Below are 13482 nucleotides of genomic sequence, written 5' to 3'. Positions count from 1 at the left end.
GGTTGTTGCCAGGGCGGGAGGTTGCCGGTGGTCCCCGGTGCGGCGCGGGGGCTGACAGGCCGACCAGCGGGCGAGCCCGCACGGTGCTGCTGGTACCCTGGGTACCCGACCTTACCCTTTGCCGGGCCCCATCTGGACCGATGACTTCCCTCGAACCTGTCCAGGTGTCCGGTGGTGGGGAGGGGATGCGTCTTAGAAAGTGTTCAAGATGCGTCATTTGCACCCGGTATTCGACACATGAGAACAGCCCGAACATAAAGAAACATGCCGAGTTGTGAGCAGAATCAAGCCGCGGGCAGGAAAGAGCTGCCCAGGATGCTGCTGGCGTGCTGGGAAGCCAAGCACCCCCATGAGAGCAGGGGCCACGAAATTGGGCTAACCTTTAATTTGGGCATGGCTTCTCCCCCTCTTCAGAAAGTCAGCCCTAAAAGATACCAGAAGTTAGGCAGTGAAAAGTCTACCCCCGTATTTCATTTTTTTTTCTAGATTAAACTATTATTTTTATTTTGGGATTGAATTTATTCTGTTTTCCTCTTTTCTAACCTTTACACTTTTATCTTCATGATTTCTTCTGTTCCCATTGTTTATTTTGTTCTTTTCTCATCCCTGATTTGTTGAGTTAGATGCTGTTTTGGTTTGCTAAAGCTGCCAGAAAACAATATAGTAGAAATGCAAGGGCTTTTAAAAAAGGAATTTATTAAGTTGCAAGGTTACATTTCTAAGGCTATAAAAATGTCCAAACTAAGGCATCAAGGGATACATACCTTGGTTCAAGAAACGCGGAGGGGTTCTGAATACTTCTGTCAGCTGAGAAGGCATGTGGCTAGCATCTGCTGGGGACTTTCGCTTCTCATTTCAAACGGCTTCCCTGAGGGTGTTTTCTTTCTTCTCCAAAGGTCTGGAGACCTTTAAGAAGAAACCATTTTGGTAAAAGCTTTAGAGCTGACAGGCAGTTCAAAGGGTATCTTGGTAACTCTGCGCAAGAATAGGGGTTTTTGAAAAATAAGGCTTTAAGAAGGCTTGTTATTTAGGGCTAAATTTTAATAGAATGTGAAAGTGTGAACTCTCTTAATTTATTTATTAATTAAAAAATAAAACAACATGCATAATCAGTAATTCACAATATCATCACTTAGTTGCATATTCATCATTTCTTAGAACCTTTGCATCAATTTAGAAAAAGAAATAAAAAGATAACAGAAAAAGAAATAAAACGATAGAGAAAAAAAGTTACACATACCATACCCCTTACCTCTCGCTGTCATTGATCACTAGCATTTAAACTAAATTTATTTTAGCATTTGTTCCCCCTATTATTTATTTTTATTCCATATATTCTACTCCTTTGTTGACAAGGTAGATAAAAGGAGCATCAGACACAAGGTTTTCACAATCGAAAGTGTGAGCTCTTACACTTTAAACAAACCTTGAAATTATTGATTGGTTCCAAATGGTCTTAGGAAAAAACTAATTTGTATTTTCTGTTTTCGTTTTATTTTTCTGTTGTCTTTATTTCTTTTTCTGAATTAATGCAAATGTTCTAAGAAATGATCATGATGATGAATATGCAACTATACGATGATATTGTGAATTACTGATTATATATGTAGAATGGAATGATCACATATTAAGAATGTTTCCTGTAATTTTTTTTTAATTAATTTAAAAATTAAAAAAAAAAAAAAAGAAACATGGCTACTGGAACACAGCTCTACATTTTCAGGCACTTCCCTCCAGCTTCACCAACATACCTTAACCAAAAAGTTGATACCTTTATAATGTGTAAGAATAACCTCCAGGATAACCCCTCAACTCACTGTTTGAAGTGTCTCAGCCATTAACACTTTGTCTCATTTCTCTCTTCCCCCTTTTAGTCGAGAAGATTTTCTCAATCCCTTGATACTGAGTCCCAGCTCATTCTAGGATTTCTGTCCCACATGGCCAGGAAGGCCCACACCCCTGGGAGTTATGTGGCCCACGTAGAGAAGAGGAGGGCAGTGAGTTTGTTTGTCATGTTGGCTGAGAGAGAGGCCACATCTGAGCAACATCCACTGTTTCTGAGCAAAGCACACGAAGGTTCCAAGGGGAACAGGGTAAGGAACGAGAGAGCTCTGACATTTACAGCAGCAGGCATTTTCTCTTCCTCTTCTTGACAGGGGGTGGGCAGAGGACTGCTCTGATGGCTTCATCGAACACTGTCTGGAGGCCCCACTGTGTGAGAGACGAACACTCCAGGTATTTTACAGCATCCATCTCCTTGGCTATGGCTAAACCCTGAAGATAGGTGATGGGAGTCAGCTTCTCCTTCAGTGTCTTTATCATCCCTAAGATCAAGTTTAGTTCCCGTTAGGACAACAGAAGTGTTAGGACAATGGTGCTGCACCTCAGGATACCACTTTGCATGAACATTTTGAAATGATGCAGGACTCACAAGGGAAAAGCAAATTAAGAATACATCTGCTTGCTGATAGGAGAGGGGACAGAGTCAGTCCTAGACTTGTTAAGCTGTATCTCATAAGCCCAGATTCACCGGTTTTCCATCTACCATAACATTGGCAGAATAGTTGCCAAATACAGTGGGAATATATTCTCCAGGAAATGCATTGGTTGTTTAACTGATCAGTAGGCAAGTTTTACCTACAGCTCTGTCTCCCACCACCACACACTTGAGGGTCTGCCTCTGGGCTGCTCGCTGGGCCCCAGGGACCTGGCGCTGAGCCGAGGAGTGGCAGTACACGTGATTATTGAGAGGCAAATTAAAATTTCCAGCTATTGATAGGTTTTTACTCTTTCTCCTGTATTTCTCTTGCTGTGTGAGTGGAGATGCTGTGTTGTTTGATGCATACATATTAACGGATGCTATTTGGTACATTGTAGATGTGTTCAATTTTCCTTGTGACATGCATTTTTTTATCATTATAAAATACTTTTCTTGGCCTCATCTAATGTCTTTGTCCTGAATTTGACTCCTGTTTTTTGTTGGTATTTTCAGAATAGATCAGTCTTGGACTATCCTTTTATTTTCATTGTTTCTGAGTCTTCTTGTTTGGAGAGTGTCTCTTGCTTCCAGCTTAGAGTTGAATGGTACTTTGTGAAACCTCAGACAGGCATTTCCCTTTGGGGAAGAGTTAAACCATTTATTTACACTGATCCATGATATCCATGTGACAAATCTATTTTAGCCTCAATGATTTCATCTTATTTTATGCTAATTCCATAGGTTATAAGATAATTGCTTAATTTGTGCACATGTATTTCTTCTGATAGTTTGGAAAATTTATACCTTGGTACTTGTGGCTACCTTTAAGTTTTATGTAACACATTTAATCCTTTATATATCTAAAAAGTATTTTAGGTTTAGGTTTTTACTCTTTCTTCTGTATTTCTCTTGCTGTGTGAGTGGAGATGCTGTGTTGTTTGATGCATACATATTAACGGATGCTATTTGGTACATTGTAGATGTGTTCAATTTTCCTTGTGACATGCATTTTTTTATCATTATAAAATACTTTTCCCAACTATGAGTAATGTGGTACTATTACATTTTCTCTTCCCTTCCCTCCACTAACCAGCTTTACTAGATTACAAGAAGATGATTTCAAGTGAAAAAATTAGGATAAAATGCATTAACTTTTATACCTAGCCCCCATATATGTCACATATATACATACAGTAAGTACATCATATGTCCTTGTGTTTAAGGTATCATCAATATCAACATGCTCTACTGATTGAGAAAAACCTTTTGAGTGAAAAAGAAACTGCCACATGCCATAGTGCCTCCAGAGGGAGGCAAAGGACGCCTGGAATTTCTTCCCACTGAACAACTGCCCAGCTGCTCTTCCTGCCTCTGTTGCCCTCTTCTCTGCCCTCCTGCACACTTCTAGGAAGTGGCTTGTGTCCTTGTGCAGTGGTCACAGCTAGGGGGAGTCAGGCTGTGTCACTTTGGATCCCAGGCAGCCCAAGAATTTATCTGAAGTGGATAATATCAGACCTGCCTGCTAGGATTACCCTTTCTGCACCCTCTTACGTGAATCTGGGCACAGCTGAAGTCATCCTGTTAAAGCATTCAGGGTCCTAGAAGCACCCAGCCTTGCCTGGTGCTGACCAGGGGAGCCTCAGCTGTGGGTGAGGCTCCGAGCACACCACTACTGTGTCTGTCCTGGCTGCCCAGCTGAGCCTCCTCTGGTGCCCAGCGCCAGCCCACCAGGAACCCCTGTCCCGACCACACCTTCACTTCCTCCCTCTGGGCCTTCCTGTCTGCTGTTCCCTCTGAAACGCCTGCCTCCTTCTAACCTTTGCTGGTCTGAACCCAGGCAACCAAAACTCAGTGCGACCATCCCTTCCTTCTGGAAAGCACTGTTCTCTCTTGCCAACTGGCCCCATCGCACTCTGGCTGTGGTCACTGGCCATTGTGTCACCGTCCTCAGACTCATGTCCCTGCTTCCTTTTCCAGAGAGTGGGCCTCTGGTGCAGAGCTGCAACAGCAGCAGAGCTTTCAGGAAAGAGCACTGGAGTCAGACAAGACCTGGCTTCTAGTTTCCATGGTTGGAAAATGGGAATGTGTATGGTTTGTGCACAGTTGTTAGGGTTGGCAGAGAAAGCAAACATTCTGAGCACCACCACATGTGCTCAGTGATGGGGACACAGCAGCAGAGACAGCCCTGCCTGCCTGCATGGAAGGGGCTTGGAAATGGGGAGCTGTATTAACCCTACTGCTATTTTATTATCCTAGCTATATTGATGTATTTGCAGTAAGGTGCACAAATCTTAAGTGTGCAAACTTATCACATTTTCCTGGATCAAAGTATAGCACATTTCAAGCCCCTCAGGAACCCCCACCTAATACTTTGAACACCCTAGATGAGTTTTGCCTCCTTTATGTGTTAAGATAAATGGGATCATGCAGTATATACTCTTTGGGGTCGGTCTTTGTTCTAGTTTGCTAGCTGCTGGAATGCAACAAACCAGAGACGGATTGGCTTTTAATAAAAGGGAATTTATTTCATTAGTTCTTTAGAGGAAAGGCAGCTAACTTTCAACTGAGGTTCTTCCTTACACAGGAAGGCACAGGGTGATCTCTGCTGGCCTTCTCTCCAGACCTCTGGGTTCCAACAACTTTCCCCGGGGTGATTTCTTTCTGCATCTCCAAAGGCCTGGGCTGAGCTGTGAGTGCTTCTTGGACGGTGCTATGCTGAGTCTCTCATTTAAGCAACAGCCAATTAAATCAAACATCATTCATAGCAGCAGGCACGCCTCCTAGCCGACTGCAGATGTAATCAACAACAGATGAGGTTTACATACCACTGGCTCATGTCCACAGCAATAGAACTAAGCACCTTCTCCTGGCCAAGTTGACACTTGAATCTAACTACCACAGTCTTCTTCCACTCAGCATTATTTGATATCATTTGCTTAAATGTTATATGTTATTTTTATAATAATAATAATAATACTTGTATCCTCAACACCACCTCTCCCCTTTCCCCACCCCACCCCCTGCCTTTTAGCTTTTCATGCTACATTACAGCCTGACTTCAATTTTCAATCCATTTAAAAAAAAAAGGTGGTGGCGGGGGTGGGGTGGGGTGGGGGGTGGTAGAAACCAGAACAGTAGAAAACCCCAAGGTGCTGGCTTTCCTGGCCATTGGAACCTGTGCTTTGGTTTGGTCCCTCTCTTCATAAACGCCTCTGGTCCCAGCCTGAGGCCTCCCGTATGTAGTGGTCACGGGCCCTGCCCTGTGCTGCTTGCTACCTGGCACCTCCCTGGCTTCAGCCTGGCATGCCCAGGGAGCACCTGCTGCTGGACTTCTCTGCCTGAGGGAAGAAGATAGTCCTTCCCTGCCACTGCATCCCAAAGTCCCGAGCAGGAATTTCCACTCAGAGGAACCAAGGGACGGGTTCCTGTTGGTTCCCAAGAGCACACAGGGTCACTCCTTGAGGGACAGCCTATGGCTGCTCTTCCCAGCCCCTTTCTGGGAAGCCAAGGCTCGGGGTGCAGGCTGTCTATTCCCTGAGTGGATAAGGCATGCACCAGCCTGCATCTATTAGGCATCTATGAGGATCCAAAGATAAACTGATCTATTCCGGCCAAGGGGATTCCGCTCAGCAGAGGGGGCTGGGTGAGCCTTGCTGAGGGGTGGCCTTTGAAGGGGGAGTAGAACCTTTGCCAGGCCACAGGTGAGGGCATCCCAGGCAGAGGGACCAGTCTAGGCAAAGGCACAGCAGTATGACAATGTTCGAGGGTCACCGTGGGCAGATGAGAGTTTTCAGGAGAAGTATGGTATAAGACGGGTCAAAGACCTTCCCTTGGGGCTGATACTAGTGAATCCTAACCCTCTTTTTTTATTTTTATTTTTTTTACATGGGCAGGCACCGGGAATCGAACCCAGGTCCTCGGGCTTGGCAGGCAGCATTCTTACCTGCTGAGCCACCGTGGCCCGAATCCTAACCCTCTTGTTGGAAGCAGGTGCAGGATATGGCTTTAGACCCTCCCTTCCACTGGCTGTGTGAACCTGTGCTGTCTGCTGGCCTCCCTAGGCAAGCACCCATAGGTGATGGATGGATGAATAGGGATGGGGTAGAGTCAGTGAATGGGGTCTGGAGGTTCCCAGTCTCCCTAGGCTTGCTGGGTAAATAAGCATTTAAAAAGTGGTTATATTAGTCATGTCCTTTGTTTTCACCTCCTGGAGCAGGCCATTCCTCTGCTCCACTCTCCAAAGCCCCTCTGGAGCCCAACCTCAGCTTCCCTGGCAAGACCCCTCAGGGGCTCGACTGCCTTCCCCAGTTTAATTTGCTAGATGTACTTGTCTTTTTCAAGGTCACAGTTTAGGTCTCCAGTTGGCCCTTGCTCTTTGTGTGGAGGGATCACTGCCCCAGTCCTGACAGGGTGGGTTCTCTGCTCAGGGGCCAGAAAAGAATATGTTTAGGGAGAATTTATTCTTGAATATATGCTTTCCATGCACCTTTTGATGACCCTGCCTAGTGGCTGCACCTCACCCACCATTTCCCACTAATGTCAGAGACACTTCCTCAAACCCAGTGCACCCCTCCCAGCTCTCCCCAGGGCCCGCCTATTTGTGACCAAGTTTCTTAGCTGGCCTTCGAACCCCTTTTGGTGTCCCCTGAACCAGCTGTGGCCCCACAACATCTGGCCTTTCCCTCTGCTGGGGATCTCTTCTCTTGTCGTTCCTGCTCAGGAACCCCTACCTCCTCCTTGTCTTTCGAATCCATTTCTTCCCGCCTACCCCACCCCAGTCCAATCCCGTCGGTGGCACCTCGCTGGCCATTAGGCCATCAACATGTGGCCTACTTGAGCCACATGTAGAAAACCCTAGTAGTCAACACCCGACCGCCACCGCGAGCCCCGCCCTCCGCCTGTTTCCGCGTGTGCTCAGAGCCTGGTGCTGCCTTTCCCCCCAGACTGGCGAGCAGATGGGCCGGCAGAAAAGGGGTTAAAACAAGAATCAACCCCCCCCCCCCCATGAATTTCCCCATCCCTCCCTTCGGCCTGGGTGAGACGCTGCACGCGCGACTTCCTGGCCTCCCTATCTCGAGTCGTCTTCCGGCGGGCGCGCGGGTAAGGGGCCTCGGGCCGCCTGCACCGCGGTGCCCGGGAGAACACCGTGCGCCGCCCGCGCCCTGGGCCCGCGCGCTGGGGGCTGGGCCTGGAGGGCCGGGCCGCCTCGGCAGGCTGGGGTCAGCCTGTTTCCTGAGGCCGCGGGCGGGGCGCGGCGGGGCGTCCTCCGACCCCGGGACCGTGCGGGCCCCGGGAAGGCTGCGGACCCCTCCGGCCGGCAGGGGGCGCGGGGGCGGGGAGCGGGCTGCGGAGAAGGGTGGGTCCCTGGGACGCTGGCGAGTTCACAATTACAACAAAAGATTAAATCGAATCAGGCGCCTTTTATGCTTTTAGATGATCCACACTTGTACAAACGGAATGTGGCAGAAGCATCAAAACAAACATCCTTGTTCCCCAGCTGCGGCCCCGGAAGTCATCTCGGCCTCGGGATTGGGAGAGTCCACCCAGGCCTTCTCGAGAGCGTCGCTCACACCCAGGCACGGACACACCTTCACACGCAGGACACTCACAGACACAGACGCCCAGACACACTCACAGGCACACACTTAGACATACACACAACTTGCATCCACGGACATGTAGCTGCGTGGGCACAGTACACAGTGAGGTTGGTCAGAATATTCCGTGGTTGGGGAGAATTGATTCCGAGAACAGCGGCGTCCGTTTTACTTTCAGTGTTGTGGTCACAGCCTATGCTACAGTGACCCCACGCCCTGGCTCCCGGCCCTCCCCCTACTGCCCCTTCAACAGACATTTCCCTGTTCCCATTGCATCCTCCACTGGATGCTGAGGCCCAGCGAGTCCCTGTCGGGTTAGAGGCGCCTGCACTTCCTTCCTCTGAGGACTCCCTCCAGCTGACCTCTCCTGCCTTCATTTTTAGCTGCTACACAGTGGTCCACAGCTCAAGTGCATCTCTTCTCTGCTGTTGGACACCTCGTTTCCTGGGACTTCCAGGGACATCCTTGCATAGGAAGTTGTGCCATCAGGCATAAACTGCTGTGGGGCAGAGGCCTCTGCTTTGCTTCACTAATGATCAAAATACCTGGAACACAGCCTGGCATGCATGCATGAATGAATAAATGAATAAAGGAATGAAGTGACTTCTACTGAAGCAACTAGGTGCAAAATCACGCCTACCTAAACCCTTTGTGGCTGGGGCACATTTCCAGCCATTTGGGTGGTGGTGATGGAGGACACTGGGTTCAGGAAGAAGCCCTGGCCTGGAAGGGCAGGGCCAAGGAGAAGTCAGAAGAGAGTGACTCGATTGGGCGGACCTTTGGGGACATGTCTGAGGCCTTTGGGGCCTTCTGGATTTGTGTCGATCCCATACTCTGATTGCCTCTGAAAATGGAGTCACACTGAACTGAAAACAGACCCCGAGAGAAACCCAGGAGAAGGTTCTCTCCCTGCTTATGGCTCGGAGGCTGCCATGGGCTTGCCGCAACAGCTCGGAGCCTCCCTCCCCCACCCTCGGGCCTTGGGGGTATCTGAACATGTAGGGCCCCATCACACTGCCTGCAGTTCCACCATTTCCACTCCACTTGTTGAGTGCCGGAGTGTTCTAGTCTTCAAATCCACAATACCCCAATGGATGGGTGACTCCTGTCGCCATCAGCCATCCAAGCCCTGAGGAGCCCCTTGGTTGAGACTCACTTCCAGAGCCCAGCCCTTTGGGAGGAGGATGGAATGGGGCTTGGGAATGAGATGCAGTTGGTCTGCAGAGAGCCAGGTGGGTGTCAGGCTCTAAGCAGGGTAGGTACACTCCAGGGCCTGCGCTGTGTATGTGTGTGTGTTTATTGGGGAGGCATTTCATGGGCTGGTCAAGCAAATACCATGAAATGGGTTGAGTTAAACAATGGGAATTTATTCACTCACAGTTTTGAGGTTATGAAAAAGTCCAAAGCAGGGCATCATCAAGGCGATGCTTTCTCCCCAAAGACTGTGTGTTCTGGGGCTGGCTGCCAGCCATCCTTGATCCTTAGCTTGTCACAGTTGTGCTGGTTTGAAACTATTATGTACCTACCCCAGAAAAAACATGTTTTGATCCTGATCCAGTCTTGTGTGGCCAGACCTGTTGTTTAGAGTGAGAAACTTTGATGGTATTGTTTCCATGCAGATGTGACACACCCAGTTGTGGGTGTTGAAAGGTTTTAAGCTATGAGGTATTTGAGAGAAAGGTAAGAAGGCGAAATGATTTTAGATGAGCGTGCTTTATTGGCTGCGCTCCTGGGCAGAGCTCACCGAACCCAAGATGGAGTGAGGTGAGTCCTCGCACAGGCTTTGGCAAGTGCAGTTTTTAAGGGCAGGGGTTAGGTGTTGACATGAAAGGGGCAGCACATTAAACAAAGGATTATTATGCTAGTGGGTTGAGCAGCAGGTGGTTAGATGTTCGTAAAACAATGAGTGAATAGATGTTTGCTTCGCAAAGACCTTGATTGCAGCGGTTCACCTTCTGTTCCGGAATGACTTCATGATTCCAGCCATAGAGCCCTCCTTTATTCCCCTGACCTAACATTCCAGCCTTTTTGTGATAGTAGGGCGTCAAGATCTTTCTAGCTACTTCCTGCTGTAGTGGGACGTCGGGGGACTATGGGCTGAAATTGTTAGGGTCGGGAGAAAGGAGAGGCTGGCTGCAGGAGTTTGGGGAGGTTGGCGGGTGGTGATGCAGAAGCATTTGGTTGACCACCATTCGGGATAGTTCTTTTATACAACCCTGGAGGACGTTACGGAGGCAAGGAGCTAGGAGAAAAAAGAGACAAATTAAGATAACTGGACCTAGCAGTGGGAGAAGCCATGCTGCTAGTGGAGAGGAGAACCAGTTAGGGCAGAGGAGGTTTCTTGTTTCCTGAGATAGAAATCTTCCTTTAGCTTGTTTAGGGTTTGAATGTTTTGCCTTACCAGACCTGATTCATTGATGTAATAGCAACATTTTTTTTTTTTGGAGAAATATACACATCCCTCATTTTTTGGCTGTCAGCAGGTTTAAGACCTGTCGATTTTGAAGAGTTACCTGAGCTAGTGAAGTGAGTTGGCATTGTAGAGAGGAGAGAGATTTGGCTGTTGATGTTAGAGCTACCTGTAGTTGAGTTTTGAAGTTTTGAGAGGTGAGAATGTTGTGTCCTAGTGCCCCTCCCGCTGTGGCTGAGGTTGCGACTGAGGCGGTTAGGCTGATGCCTACTAGGATAGGAAGGAAGGCAGCCCTTTCTGAGGGCGAGGCGGGTAATAACCAAGCTAGCTCAGACTCCCCGCAGAGGGTTAGTTGAGGAACAATAGTTACCAGGAAGCACAGTCCTGGGGCAGTGGGGTTAAGCACTCGGTAAGAGTTTTATTACACCAGGAATATTGCCCCTTTGGGGCACAGGTGGTGTTGTGGATAGTGACATTGGTTTGGCATCCGTTTTGAAGTTTGGCTTGTTTTATGGTTATGTGTGTGAGGTAGCAGGTTTTTAGGGGATAGGGAAGGTTTTCAGACTCAGGTTTCCATAGGGGGACATTTTTCAGGGTGGTGTGGCAGGAAGTAAGGCTGCGTTGGTGTATTTGGGTGAGGTTTATAGGGACGGCTGCCAAGAGTGGCCTATTTAATGACGCACACAGGAAACAGCGGGATATTTTAGGAAGTATTTGCGTTTGGTTGAGGAATGGCAAGGTTTGTTGGAGGATTTGAAGCCATGTATGTGAGGTTGTTGTGGTGGAGGTTTGGGCAAGGTGATTGGAGAGGCTTTGCTCAGCTTGTGAAATGTCAGTAGACACCTGGGTAAAAGTAGTGTTAATGAGGACATATTCGCGGTGTATTTCAACGGTGTCTATAGAGTATTGGGACCAGCCGCTGTAGTATAGTTTGCCTTGGACTCCGTTTCATGTCCCAGGGATCTGCAATATTTATGTAAAATTGCTAGGAACTGATATAAAAGGTACCCTTATGAAGTGCTTCATTGTGAGCATCGTGTATCCTGCATGACCAATAGGGGCATCCCCCGTATATGATGTTATAGTTGTTTTGGTTACAGTAGCTTTTGGTTTGGGCGTATGGAAAGCAGGCATAAGGCCTTGGGCCCTTTTCAACTGATTTTGGAGTAATAGGAACGGTTATAGGTTGGCTACAAGCTGTTAACGGGCAGTTTGCTGTGCCAATTATGTGAGTGGTTGCTTTTCCATTTTGGGTAAAGGTCTCCCTGATTTGGAATTCCCAGACATAGGATTTGCTTTCAGTGCGAGTTAGGAGGGTGAGCAGCACGAGTGATATGGACCTGAGTGGGCCCCAGAGGCTGGCAAGTATAGGAGGGCTCATCCTGCTTATATAGTTTGACCTGAGATAGGTGGTGCCAAGAACAGTCCCCCAATAGTTTTACCGCTGTAGGAGTGGTAAGGACCACTGTGTGGGGGCCAGTCCGCCGTGGTTGGAGTGGTCCAGGCTGCAGCTGTTTGAGGAGTACCTCGTTCCCCGGTTGAAGATTGTGGGGAATTGGCAGGTCAGTTTCCCCTGGTTGCGGCAGGAATTGGTCAGCGTGTTCCCGCAGTAATTGCCTGATTAAAGAGAGATATAGCAGGTAAGAGCTTAAAGGAGGAGGCTGCACCAGCAACTGGTAAGTAGGTATGGGCGGCCGTTCTGGGGAGATGTGACACCAAAGTATGGGTATGACCTTTGATTGGATGGAGATGTTACTCCACCCACTCAAGATGAGTCTTGATTAGTTGACTAGAGTCCTTTAAATGGGGAGACATTTCAGAGAAAACTCAGATGCAGACCCTTGGAGGACAGTTGCTTCAGAGCAGACAGACATGGATGTTTGGAGGTCCTTCGAGTGCCAACAGAGAGAGCTGATACCTAGACATGGACAGAGCCCAGCAAACGTTGCCATGTGCCTTCCGTGAGATGCTAAGCAAGCCAGAACCTAGAGTTGTGTCCTAGGGAAGCTAAGTGAAGGCCCACAGATGCTTAGGGAGGAAGCCACTGGTATCAGAAGATGGAAACAACAACCAGGAACAAGGACCAGCAGACACCAGCCATGTGCCTTCCCATGTGATAGCAGACTTTCTTGAGCTAAACTATCTTTTCATGGATGCCTTAGTTTTGGCATTTCTATGGCCTTAGAACTGTAAACCTGTAGCATAATATATTCCCTTTATAAGAGCCATTCCATTTCTGGTATGTTGCTTTTTGGCAGCATTAGCAAACCAATATATAAGGCAAGGCACATGGAGGCATCTTCTGGTCTCTCCCTTCCCTTCTGGGTTCTGTTGATGTTCTGTTTCTGGCTCTTCCCTCTGTGGCTTTTCTTCCCTGTCCGAATTTCATTCTGTTCATAGAGGACCCCAGCAATAGGATTAAAACCCTGCCTGGTTGAGGTGGGCCACACTTCAACTGAAATAACCTCATTAAAAGGTCCTACTTACAATGGGCTCATGCCCACAGGAACAGATCAATGTAAGAACGTGTTTTTCTGGGCATGCATACAGCTCCAAACCACCACAGAGGGTATTGGGGGGGTGGGGGGGGGTGGGCGGGGAGGAGACCAAGCTGTTTCCTGCCTCCCTGCCAACATGTGAATCTTTGGCATCTTCTGTCCATGGAATGCTTAAGTCCCAGCCTGAAGTTGCTGCCTGGCCCTTACATAAAATATGGGCCCTGGAATGTGACTCCACAGGAGCTGGCCCCGCGGAGTTGAGTGCTGATTGGCCATGTGATAGAGGAGCTGCCAAGCTTGGCTTGTTCCCTTGCCTGACTGTCATGCTTAGACACATCCAGACCTGGGCTGGGGACCTGTCTTTGGAAATGGAGAACCATCCAGAGCCCTGACATGGCGGTCTCAGCCCCCTGGACATGCAGGAGCCTGCCAGGCACAGGCCAGACCCACAGATCATGTCTCCGTTCCCCACTGCGCCTCTTTTTCCTATGCTGTCAC

General features: G+C 48.4%; 1 long non-coding RNA gene and 1 pseudogene across 2 annotated transcripts in view; one reads left to right on the top strand and one right to left on the bottom strand.

Annotated features, from left to right (window-relative positions):
- Positions 1–2118: 2118 nt before the first annotated feature.
- On the bottom strand, positions 2119–2848 carry LOC143651430 (ras-related C3 botulinum toxin substrate 1 pseudogene; annotated as a pseudogene).
- Positions 2849–7415: 4567 nt separating this feature from the next.
- Positions 7416–13482, top strand: part of LOC143652204 (uncharacterized) — a 49691-nt gene continuing 43624 nt past the window's right edge. The window contains exons 1-2 of one of the 2 annotated variants that reach the window (XR_013160485.1): positions 7416–7579; positions 8460–9308. This is a non-coding gene — a long non-coding RNA (uncharacterized LOC143652204). The remainder of the gene's footprint in view (positions 7580–8459; positions 9309–13482) is intronic. The other variant, XR_013160484.1, reaches the window with a different exon arrangement.

Source organism: Tamandua tetradactyla, chromosome 12 (assembly GCF_023851605.1).
Source record: "Tamandua tetradactyla isolate mTamTet1 chromosome 12, mTamTet1.pri, whole genome shotgun sequence".
In the NCBI taxonomy this organism is placed as follows: domain Eukaryota; kingdom Metazoa; phylum Chordata; class Mammalia; order Pilosa; family Myrmecophagidae; genus Tamandua; species Tamandua tetradactyla.
Note: the sequence above shows the minus strand (reverse complement) of the source record. Positions and strands in the feature narration are given on the sequence as shown.